The 13,127-nt window shown below is 39.0% G+C and overlaps 1 pseudogene; it reads right to left on the bottom strand.

Annotated features, from left to right (window-relative positions):
• Positions 1–4,953: 4,953 nt before the first annotated feature.
• Positions 4,954–6,548, bottom strand: LOC126060297 (poly(A) polymerase type 3-like; annotated as a pseudogene).
• Positions 6,549–13,127: the final 6,579 nt, after the last annotated feature.

Here is a 13,127-nt window from a genome sequence, read left to right on the forward strand (position 1 = left end):
ATTTGAACACTTGAAATGTGGCTACTATCACGAAGAAACTGAATTTTAAATTTTACTTTATTTTAATTAATCCAAATTTAATTTTAAAAAGCTATATGTGGCTAGGAAACACTAGCGGCATAGTGGTTAAGTGATATAGCTGCTAACCAAAAGGATGGCAGTTGGAATCTACCAGGCGCTCCTTGGAAACTCTGTGGGGCACTTCTACCCTGTCCCATAAGGTGGCTATGAGTCAGAATTGACTGGATGGCAATGGGTTTTTTGTTTGTCTTACATGGGGCTAAAGAAACCCTGGTGGCACAGTAGTTAAAAGCTACGGCTGCTAACCAAAAGGTTGGCAGTTTGAATCTACCAGGCACTCCTTGGAAACTCTATAAAGCAGTTCTACTCTGACCTATAGGGTCGCTATGAGTCAGAATCAACTCAATGGCAATGAGGGAGGAAGGGTTCATGTGGCTAATGGCTACCATATTGGCTGCACATCTCTAGACATTGTCAATTTTATCACCTTAAAATTCCAGACCGTAGCCAAGAATGCATCATTTCATGGTAGTGTGAGCAGGACGTTAATGTGGGAGCAGAGATGAGCAGAAAGCATCAGAGAGGAGAACAGAAGGAAGACAGGAGACGCTTTAGAGAAAGATCAGTGGCAACTTTGAGGCACAACTCTAAGCAGCATAGGGAGAACATGATGTTAATGAGGATCTCAAAGCATGGCTGGAGGCAAGAGGGTGAAGGAGATACAAGACTAGAGAATTTAGCAAAGTGCACATCACGGATACCCTGGGGGCACATATTAAGGATTTTGGGCTTATTCCTAAGAACTACAGAAGCCATTTTAAGTTTTAAACAAAGGACATGATCACCTAGCCACAAGTAGAGAATGGCTTGGGTTGGGGCAAGACCAGAGACAGACAGGTCAAAGGGTATGCAGCACATCAGGGTGCCCTGATAGCTATTAATATGACTTACTGTTCTTGACGTTGGCTTTGACCACTTAGTTAAGGAGGTTTTTACATCATTGATTAGCAATTTCGATGTCTATAGACAGTTGCGTAATTAAGCAAAAAAAAAAAAATTTATCAGTTTTGTGAATGTTAAAATATATGACATACAGGATTTTTCATGAAACTCGACAAGTTGATTCCAGAAGTTATGTAGGATAGCAAAGTATACTATTTCCTCCTTCAGACCAAGAGACTACTGAAGAAGAAGGTAAAGAAATTTGTCAAATATCTGGATTTATTAGAACTATAATTAAAATGCTGGGAGTTGACAATGGCTCAATAGCAAGGGTTTTATTTTGATGTAGGCTTAGAGATAGAAAAGTGGACCAGTGGCAGAGGGTAAGTGTCAGAAGCAAACCTACCCATGTCTAGAAACTTGATAAATAATAGAGACGACATTGCAGATGACTGAGGAAGAATATTATTCAATAAAGGCTGCTGAAGCAATTGGTAATACATGTGGGAAAGATAACTGAACTCATACCTCACGGCAACTACAAAAATCAGCTCCATGTGTATCAAAGACTTAAATGCATAAGGAAAAATAGTCAAACTTTTAGAAGAGGATATAGCTTGATATTTTTACATCCGTGTAAGGATGTAAAACAAAACTCCAAAAGTATTAACCACAGAGGAAAAAACTGATAGATGTGACCACTTGAAGCTTTAAAGTTTCTGTTGCCCAAAAAGCATGTAAAAAAAAAAAAAGATAAGAAGCTCTTTCTGACATGCCTAACTAGAGAAAGATTAGTATCCAGTATTTATTAAGAAATCCTAAAAATCAATATGGAAAGAACAAGAAATCCAGTAGAAAAATGAACAAAACATGTCAACAGGCACTTCACTGAGAGGCTACATCAATGGCTGAAAAACACATGGAAAGATGGTTAACCTTATGAATAATCAGGGAAACAGAAACTAGAACCAAAGAGACACACAATTTTATTCCTACCAGGATTGGCAAGGATGTGGACCAATGGAACTCCTATGCTGTGCCAATAACAAGGGTACACCATTATATCGTAAAACCATTTTTCTCCTAGTTGTGTACCCTGAGAGACCCTTGCACAGAAGCGATAGGCTTCACATACAGGAATGCTCATAGCAAAATTATTTGTAATAGCAAAAGACTCCAAATAATCCAAATGTCCGTGGACAGGAGCATAGAATTGTGGTGTAGTCATAAGCGGAATAGTGGAGAGCAGTGAGAAGAGATCAACTACAATCACAGGCATCATAGATGAACCCCAAAACATAAAAATGAGTGAAACACACAAGATGCAAAAGCAAACACACAGTATCATATCATTTATGTAAAGCTGAAACACATTCAAAACTTCACACTATGTTGTTTAAGGATGTATACATTTGAGACAAAAGTCTAAGGAAAATCAAGGAAATGATAAACACACCATTCAAAATAGTAAGTATACAGGGTGTTTGGTTTCATTTTTAAACTTTATATAGACTACCTATAGATATTCAATGGGATATTTTATAGCAAAAGCAAAATTAGACAGAAAAGACTCTCGGGTCTATGTTTTGAGGGACTAATTGACACTGACATTCTGATAAACGCCATCATGACCATTAAATATCAGATTCACAGTGCTAGTCAAATACATGTGTTTCCCTAAAGACAAATCTTTTAGTTATGGAACAGCCACTGATGGACTGGCTACAAACCAAAACCCTTGTTTTATTTGAGTCAGACCTACTCTCTAACTCCACAATTATTACAGTCATTGAATTTCCTAGAAAAAAGAATGTTACAGAGGCACATAGTCTGAGGAGCGTTCTTACTGTTTTCAATTGCTGGATGAATAATATATCCCATGTAAACTGGCTTCGTAGGTTTGAGTATAACATTATGGACGTGGAAACAGTTGAGAGAGTGATGTCCAGTGATGGGAAATGATGCGCTTTGTCAAGGGGAAACTTTGGAACCACAGATAATACAAGTGAAAGTAATTTGTACTACAAATATAAATAATACTGGTTGTTATTGCTTGAGAAAGGAACTCTCGCCCAGATATTGTTTGCATTTGTACATACAATTGATGTGTCAGGTGAGCTGGACTCTGTACAGGGCAGGCAGAAAGCAAATTTATCTTTTAACTAGCACTGTCTTTCCTCTGTGCTATATCTAATCTCTTATTCCTATCCTTGATATTGTCTTGGCTAGATTGCATGTTTTTTCTGGGCACTCTCAGTTATTACAACTAGGCTGATTTTTCAGGCATTAAAAAAATCCAGAGCCATTCAACAATGAAACTTGTATCTCTCATTGAACTCCAAGCTTATGTCCTAACCTAGCTCAGAGGCCAGGAAAGCTGTAGTGCAGCACGGGAGCTTTATCACAGGTCTCCCCACTGCTCTTCTACTTCTTCTTCCAGACACACTACGCTGTCTCTGGTTCCTTGAGAGTTAAAGAATTGGGGGAGGGAAGGAACAAAAACAGCTCCCATGTACTGGGACAGTTGTAACATGATTTGCTTTGGCCAATGAGATGTCTGCAGACATTGCTGCAATCAGAAGCTTAAAAGACCATTTTCCAGTTTCCACTTGCCCTCTTGTGCTTCAGCCATTTCCACAAGAAGGACATGCCTGGGCTAGTCCACTGGTCCCAAGAGAAGGCAAAGGCTCACGTGGAGCAAAGCTTCTCCAGTTAAGCGATTCCAGCCAAGCCCGTCCTAGAGAAGAGCCCCCTGAGACCTGGGCGGATACACAAACGAACTGAGATTAGTCAAACTCAGGAAAAATAAGCCAACACCCATGCTCATGACTCATGATCTGAAAAATAAATCATCACTATATGACACCACTGAACTTTGGGATGTTTGTTATACAACATAGTTAACTGTACAAAAATTGGTATTAGAGTTGAAGAGAGCTGCCGAAGCACAAAACTAAAATATATCCTTGGCTTTGGAAAAAAAAAAAAAAAAAAATTTTTTTTTTTTTTTGGTTGTACGTGGCACGTGGAGGCTAGAAAAATGGCAAGGAAACATGGTAAAACTTTCACCTATGGTAAGTCGGAAGGTAGAAAATGTACCTAATGAACTTTTGGATTTGGGAAAGAAAACCTCCAGGCAAAATATTGAAAGCATCAGCTAGTATCTTACTAGCCATGTATGATTAGGTACTACAAGAAGAAGATACATTTTTAAAAGAATTGGCCTTGTTTGCAGGGATTTATATGGGCTATAGAGAATTCTGGACTTTACAGTTGGAAGATAAAACTGTTTGTCATCTCTAGCTTCTCCAGCCAGAAACATATTCCCAGCCAAGGTGAAATATCAAATCCTAGGTGCTGTTAATAATACTAATAAAAGTGTGGCTGCAAAACTTTTTTCTAAAACCTCAGAAAGAAGTTAGTATCTAGTAGATCCTTTGAGTTGAATAAAAAAGCTCCTAGGACTCCTAAAGGCATGGTCCCACCATAGTCAGACATGTTCAAGGCAGCACCAATAAAGTCTAGAGAGAATGCAAGCCTTCTCAAAAAGAATCACTGGAAAAGATTTTGGAAAACAGTGGGAAATAAATTACAATACATTGGAAATACACAACGTTTTTGAGAACAGCTGGACTGGCTAAAGTGCCATCAACCCAAACTAAAAGGGACTAAGAATGTTCAAAATGTAAAAGTGGGCCCCTGATCTTTATAGTCAGATAGCAGACTGAAAAAAAAATTGCTCAAACAGCATATTTTCCAACGTCCTCTTCAGAATTGGCTAAGAAGGGTGATGGAAAAGGAAGGACGTCCCAGAGGGCACAGGCAAGCACCATGGACAAAAGCGGACTTCAGGGAAGAGAACATGAGCCTAACTGAGTAGTAAATCTCTCTCTTCATTTAGGGAAACCTGACAACATTTTTTCAGGAAGATCTCAAAATTGCTGTACTAACTGCTACATTCTTTTTTCGGTGTCTACAGTCAATTTTATTTTAATGTAGTCTAAACACATGCCATTTGGAAAATACCAAGAAAAATGTATGTACAAGAGTTGATGCTATTACATTTGGATAAAGCTGACAAGTTCTTACTGCTAGTACAGCCCAGGAAACACCACCGAGGAAACCTAATATATTAGAATAGATGTTGTGGCGTTTGGCCCACCGTTTGATAGCTCTCAGAGTTAACCCGAAGTTGTCAATGTCTGGTACTAAATGTAAAATTTCATCAGTTACCCTGCAACCAACCGTTAAGACTTCTTATGCATCTTTTATCTAAATTTTCAAGCAGACTGTCACTTCATAAATCCACATCTTCTGGAACAGTCTGCAGGGCTAATCTTTTTTTTTTTTTTTTTTACCATGAAAACATGAGTGTTTCTTTATTTCTTCTTTTTTTTTTTTTATTGTACTTTGGGTGAAGGTTTACAGAACAAACAAGTTTCTCATTAAACAGTTAGTTCACATATTGTTTATGACATTGGTTAACAACCCCATGACTTGTCAACACTCTCCCTTCTCAACCTTGGGTTTGGTGTGCTAATCTTGTAAGCAAAATACCAATCTCTGCCCCATCAAAACAGTCTGATAACTGGCACAAATGCCTCTTCCACAGCTCTTAAATCTTTTACTTCTCCCATAATTTCTGTAATTTATCAGAATGAGGTGAAAGGGACACTTGGATCAATATGTCTTCGTGCAACCCATAATGCATCATTATCAGCTACATGTCTCCCATTGTTGCCATTCTGAACAGAAGTATTTGTTGCAGTTATCCTATTTCTTCTTCAGGATTATATGTTGGGAGAGTGTGTGCAGAAATTTATCTTTTTAATGCGTGGTTCTCCCAATCAAGAGAAACTATATCTGGACCTGATATCCACCATAAAATCTTGATATTTAAGCCTGATGCCATCATCGGATCAGACTTTGAGGGTCTCTGTAGGGATGATGAGTATTTTTTATATGTAGGAATGAAGTGAAAGATTCCTGCTGTAAGAGTAAAGTATGGTATATTGCAAAAATGGTACCAATGCTTCAGCCCTCTCTGGTCTACACCCTTCACCATGTAACTGTGTGGCACCCCCTCACCACACCTGATCTGCTTCCTGACTCTGGACTCAGCCATGTGACTTGCTTTGGTCAACAGGATGTTAGCAGACATCATGCAGAAGAATTTTGAACAGTACTTGCACACTGGAGCCTCCTCACTTTTGCAACTCTGCCATTGCCACAAGACTATGGAGTATAAAAAACACACCAGTCACCCTTGCCAACCCTCAGACCTCTGAGTTAACCCAGTCAAAACCAGAAGCTCTGACTAGATGACCCCCCCGACCCCACACAGGTGAGCAATCAACACTTAGTGTTGTCTGTCACTGAGGTTTTGTGGTTGTTTGTTAAACAGAATTACATCGCAACAGACAGCTGATACAGTCTGTGAGTAGGTAATAGCTTATTTCCACTTTATAGTTAGAGAACTGATCACTCAGAGAGGCTAAAATTACACAACTGGTGAGTGTCAGAGCCAGATTTGGACCCAGGCGCCATGCTTCTAACTCATAGAGTCTGCTCAGGCTGGGAGCCATGTTCTGTTTGCACTGTCAATCCTTGGTACTAAACAAAGGGTTATGTATATAGAAATGTGTCATAAATGTTTGCTGGCATTATAATGTCAAGTTTCTTCCTCCTACAAAAAGCTCGCAATCATGAAAGTTCCATTTAGCATGAATACATAATGACAAGTTGACCCTAAGATTCATATAAAAATGCAAACGGTTCAGAATAGACAAGCAATCTTGAAAAAAAAGGGGGGGAGGGGGAGGATGGGACAAAGCTGAAGGACTCACACTTCCCAATTTCAAAGTCTATCATAAAACTACACTAATTCAAGACAGGATGGTACTGACATACCAGTCATCATCGAGTTGATCCCAGGTCATGGTGACCCCATATGTGTCAGAGTAGAACTGTGCTCCCTAGGGTTTTCAGTGGCTGCTTGTTTTGAGGTAGATCTCTAGGCCTGTCTTCCAAGGTACCTCTGGGTGGACTTGAACGTCTAACATTTTGGTCAGCAGCCAAGTGAGTTAATAATTTGCACAACCCAGGGACTCCAAGAGAAATCAATACATATGTATACATATAAAAGTGTACATGAAGGTTCACGGCAGCATTATTCACAGTAGCCAAAAGGTGGAAATAATCCAAATGTCCATCAACTGCCTAATGGAAAAACAAAATGTAGTATATCCGAGCAATGGGACATTATCAAACAATAAAAGGAATGATGTACTGATACAAGTTACTACATGGATGAGCTTTGAAAACGTTATGCTAAGTCAAAGAAGGCAGTCACAAATGATAACTTGGTGAATGATTCCTTTTATATGAAATATCCAGAATGAGCTGCTGATGGAAACAGAAGGTAGATGACTGGTTGCCTAGGGCTGGGGAATAAGGAGTTACTACTCATGGCTATGGAGATTCCTTTTGGGGGAAGAAAATGTTCTAAAATTAGGGAATCGTCATGGTTGTACAACTCTGTGAAAATACTGAAAACCACTGAATTTTACATGTTAAAATGGTATGTGAAATATATCTCGATGGAGCTATTCATTTTTTTTAAATCCATATCTGGTACTACATGCAGTTGAAAACATTTCCAGAATAGTATTCATTAAAGAAATATAAGTGGGCATCAAAACCTCCCCATTGGCCATCATAGCACCAGGATCAGACAGTTTGACAAATATCTCCTACATAAAACTTTGATATCATGCCCATATAAGTAGCGACTTTAAATGAAAACATTGTTGCTTACAAACATAAATACAAAATATTAAAATATGAGCTATTAATTCAGCACATACACCATTGCTTCTGAGGCAATTCCAGCTCATAGCAACCCTATAGCACAGTGAAGAACTGCCTTACGGGGATCCCAAGGCTATAAATCTTTATGGAAGCAGACGGGCACATCTTTCTCCCATGGAGCAGCTGGTGGATTCAAACCACTGACCTCTCGGTTAGCAGTCAAGTGCTTAATCAAAAAAAAAAAAAATCATGTAGTTCAACTTTTGAAAAACAATCCAACATTATCTCTTAAATAAGCTTAATATATAAACATATCCTGATTCATTAATTCTACTCCTAGGTATATACCCTAAAGCAATGTTTGCAAGTGAACACTTGATATGTACAAGAGTGTTCCCAGCACAGAGTTCATAGTTCAGAATGGCCCAAAACTGGGGAAAGGGGGGGGAGCCTAACATTCCCCTGTACAGAATCAATAAATTGCATACCATAGAACACTATACAGTAAAAAAATTTAATGAACTGTAGCTATATGCAATACATGGATGAAACCTGAAAATAAAATATTGATTGAAAGAAGCAAGATACAAAAGATCCAGAATGAGTGCACTTATATAAAATTTCTAAACAGGCAAAATAAACTATTTTTAAGATTCATACACAGTTTCTACAAGTATAAATAAAAGCAAGAAAAAAATTACCATAAAATTGAGGGTAATGGTTACCTGCAGAAGGAAGGGCAGGTGTGGTGACCAGTGAAAAGCATGTAGCGAAGAGGGAGAGCTAGAAATGTTCTATTTACTGACCTGAATGGGGTTCCATGAGTATCCATCTGATAGCTATTCATTAAGTTATTGTATGCACTTAAAAAAAGGAAACCTCTGGGCTTCAAACCAAGCCACAACTTCACAGTTTTAATCCAGATACGTACTAAACATTTAATATGTTGTAAAGAAATGTGGTGGCCATTTAACCAACAAAAAACAAAGCTTTCACCATTGGTGTAGTCTCACATGTGTAATTCCATACCAGCTTGCTCTATCTCCAGCCAAAGAGTCAAACCCTAACGCAAACACCTGCTCGTTCTTCTCGTCCTGTTCTTCCACTAAGGCTTTAGCACAGTTAGGGCCATTTTAAACAAGAAGGGAAACCAAATACAAAAGAGATGAACAAAATTCCTACATTAACAGAAAGCAGATTCTGTTTAGAGTGAACTTGTTTTCTTTCAAGTGACTATCTCACAAATACAATGCCAAAATAAGAATATTTAGAAAAGAGAATAAAAAATAAATAAATTAAAACTAGTGTTTTACAAAAATAGTTTATAAAAATTCCTTAACAAGATATAACACCAGGAATTATTTTATTCTGAGAGCTTAAAAACCCCAAAACCAAACCCATTGCTCCGACTCACGGTGACCCTGTAATACAACGTAGAACTGCCCCATAGGGTTTCCAAGGAGCAGCTGGTGGATTCTAACTACCGACCTTTTGGTTAGCAGCCAGAGCTCTTACCCACTGCGCCACCTGGGATCCTATAAAAGCTTAGAGATAACTAAATTTTAGCTAATTCCCCATCTATCACCGAGATTAAAAAATAAATAAATAAAATAGCAAAACATGGCAATGAATGATCAAATACTCAGCATATCAGAAGGATCAAATGCCTAAAACAATATGGTTTGTCAAGCATCAAATAATATTCTTACAATTCTAGGAAAGTTGAGAGAATATTTACCTTACAGCCTTCCCCAACCGGCAGCTGAAAATAGAAGAATTTTGTTGCTATGTGGTTCAATTGTTTATTTTCAGTTTTAGCAGATTCTTGATCTCGTATGGGTAATTACAATACTATGCAACATTACTGCTTATTCTGTTTTGGAAGAACGAGATGTAAGATAAGTAGTCACAACATTTATTACCTAAGCTGATTAGCAAACTTATTCAAATGACAGTCACCTGTTTGGAGTAGAATGAAAAAAAAAAAAAATGAAGACAACATAAATTCAACATTCACATCTCATACCAAAGAATTTACTTTTCTCCATTTTTCTAATCTGCATCCACACAGAAACACATACACATATGGCTTTTCTTCGTTATTAAGCCAATATAGTCTCCATAAAAGGTAGCTAATCATACTGAAATTAATTCATTTCACTAGTTTGCTGGAGGGTCAAATCTACCATATGTTTGGTCCTATAAGACCAAACATAAAAGAAGTGGAATCTCCCAGCACCTTGCTACTGATAAATTATTCATGTGGGCTCTGGGAAGAAGCGTCTCAAATACAATTATGGAAGCCTATGGTTTGATAAGACTTTATACGGTGCATAAAAACTGACAATTACAACTCCCAATAGTCTTAGACTGATTTAATAAGATTTAATGACTATACTCTCTGCCTTCTAAAATAGAAATGGTACTGTGCCTCAGATCTTCTACAGAATAGTCAAATAGACTCTAGGTTCTGATACCTTATTTTCTGAGAGTTACCGATGCCTTCCTATTGGCAAGTTCTACTACCCATAAGTAAAAGGCATAATTGCTTCCAGAAATTCTCTCAAGACTTTATATTCCTCTTAGTTCGTATTTTAAACCACTTCACAGCTTTTCAGTTCCTTTGGTGGTTCTCCTCTTGTGATTTTCACAGCAGCTTCATTCATTCCTCATGGTCACCCACCTAACGAGAAATTACTCCATGGACTGAAATAGCTACTTCCTTCTTTGTCCAGTGGCTAGAGCCTCATCCTTATCCCACATTTACGGGTCAGACTGGAAACCCTGATGGCGTTGTGGTTAAGAGCTATGTCTGCTAACCAAAAGGTCGCAGTTTGACTCCACCAGGCGCTCCTTAGAAACTCTATGAGGCAGTTATACTCTGCCCTGTAGGGTCACTATGAGTTGGAATCAACTCGAGGGCAACAGCTTTCATTTTTTTTTTTTAAATAACTTTTATTAAGCTTCGAGTGAACGTTTACAAATCCAATCAGTCTGTCACATATAAGTTTACATACATCTCACTCCCTACTCCCACTGGCTCTCCCCCTCTTGAGTCAGCCCTTTCAGTCTCTCCTTTCTTGACAATTTTGCCGGCTTCCCTCTCTCTCTATCCTCCCATCCCCCCTCCAGACAAGAGTTGCCAACACAATCTCAAGTGTCCACCTGATATAATTAGCTCACTCTTCATCAGCGTCTCTCTCCCACCCGCTGACCAGTCCCTTTCATTTCTGATGAGTTGTCTTCGGGGATGGTTCCTGTCCTGTGTCAACTGAAGGCCTGGGGAGCATGGCCACCGGGATTCCTCCAGTCTCAGTCAGACCATTAAGTTTGGTCTTTTTATGAGAATTTGGGGTCTGTATCCCACTGATCTCCTGCTTCCTCAGGGGTCCTCTGCTGTGCTCCCTGTCAGGGCAGTCATCGATTGTGGCCGGGCACCAACTAGTTCTTCTGGTCTCAGGATGATGTAGGTCTCTGGTTCATGCGGCCCTTTCTGTCTCTTGGGCTCTTAGTTGTCGTGTGGCCTTGGTGTTCTTCGTTTTCCTTTGCTCCAGGTGGGTTGAGACCAATTGCTGCATCTTAGATGGCCGCTTGTTAGCATTTAAGACCCCAGACGCCACATTTCAAAGTGGGATGCAGAATGATTTCATAATAGAATTATTTTGCCAATTGACTTAGAAGTCCCCTTAAACCATGTTCCCCAGACCCCCGCACTTGCTCCGCTGACCTTTGAAACCTTCATTTTATCCCGGAAACTTCTTTGCTTTTGGTCCAGTCCAATTGAGCTGACCTCCCATGTATTGAATGTTGTCTTTCCCTTCACCTAAAGCAGTTCTTATCTACTGATTAATCAATAAAAAAACCCTCTCCCACCCTTCCTTCCTCCCCCCCCCATAACCACAAAAGTATGTGTTCTTCTCAGGTTTACTATTTCTCAAGATCTTATAATAGTGGTCTTATACAATATTTGTCCTTTTGCCTCCGACTCATTTCGCTCAGCATAATGCCTTCCAGGTTCCTCCATGTTATGAAATGTTTCAGAGATTCGTCACTGTTCTTTATCGATGCGTAGTATTCCATTGTGTGAATATACCACAATTTATTTACCCATTCATCCGTTGATGGACACCGTGGTTGCTTCCAACTTTTTGCTATTGTAAACAGAGCTGCAATAAACATGGGTGTGCATGTATCTGTTTGTATGAAGGCTCTTGTATCTCTAGGGTATATTCCTAGGAGTGGGATTTCTGGGTTGTATGGTAGTTCTATTTCTAACTGTTTAAGATAACGCCAGATAGATTTCCAAAGTGGTTGTACCATTTTACATTCCCACCAGCAGTGTATGAGAGTTCCAATCTCTCCGCAGCCTCTCCAACATTTATTATTTTGTGTTTTTTGGATTAGTGCCAGCCTTGCTGGTGTGAGATGGAATCTCATCGTAGTTTTAATTTGCATTTCTCTAATGGCTAATGATCGAGAGCATTTTCTCATGTATCTGTTGGCTGCCTGAATATCTTCTTTAGTGAAATGTGTGTTCATATCCTTTGCCCACTTCTTGATTGGGTTGTTTGTCTTTTTGTGGTTGAGTTTTGACAGAATCATGTAGATTTTAGAGATCAGGCGCTGGTCGGAGATGTCATAGCTGAAAATTCTTTCCCAATCTGTAGGTGGTCTTTTTACTCTTTTGGTGAAGTCTTTAGATGAGCATAGGTGTTTGATTTTTAGGAGCTCCCAGTTATCGGGTTTCTCTTCATCATTTTTGGTAATGTTTTGTATTCTGTTTATGCCTTGTATTAGGGCTCCTAGGGTTGTCCCAATTTTTTCTTCCATGATCTTTATCGTTTTAGTCTTTATGTTTAGGTCTTTGATCCACTTGGAGTTAGTTTTTGTGCATGGTGTGAGGTATGGGTCCTGTTTCATTTTTTTGCAAAGGGATATCCAGTTATGCCAGCACCATTTGTTAAAAAGGCTATCTTTTCCCCAGTTAATTGACACTGGTCCTTTGTCAAATATCAGCTGCTCATACGTGGATGGATCTATGTCTGGGTTCTCAATTCTGTTCCATTGGTCTATGTGTCTGTTGTTGTACCAATACCAGGCTGTTTTGACTACTGTGGCTGTATAATAGGTTCTGAAATCAGGTAAGGTGAGGCCTCCCACTTTCTTCTTCTTTTTCAGTAGTGCTTTGCTTATCCGGGGCTTCTTTCCCTTCCATATGAAATTGGTGATTTGTTTCTCTATCCCCTTAAAATATGACATTGGAATTTGGATCGGAAGTGCGTTAAATGTATAGATGGCTTTTGGTAGAATAGACATTTTTACTATGTTAAGTCTTCCTATCCATGAGCAGGGTA

The sequence above is a fragment of the Elephas maximus genome, chromosome 17 (assembly GCF_024166365.1).
Source record: "Elephas maximus indicus isolate mEleMax1 chromosome 17, mEleMax1 primary haplotype, whole genome shotgun sequence".
Classification (NCBI taxonomy): Eukaryota; Metazoa; Chordata; class Mammalia; order Proboscidea; family Elephantidae; genus Elephas; species Elephas maximus.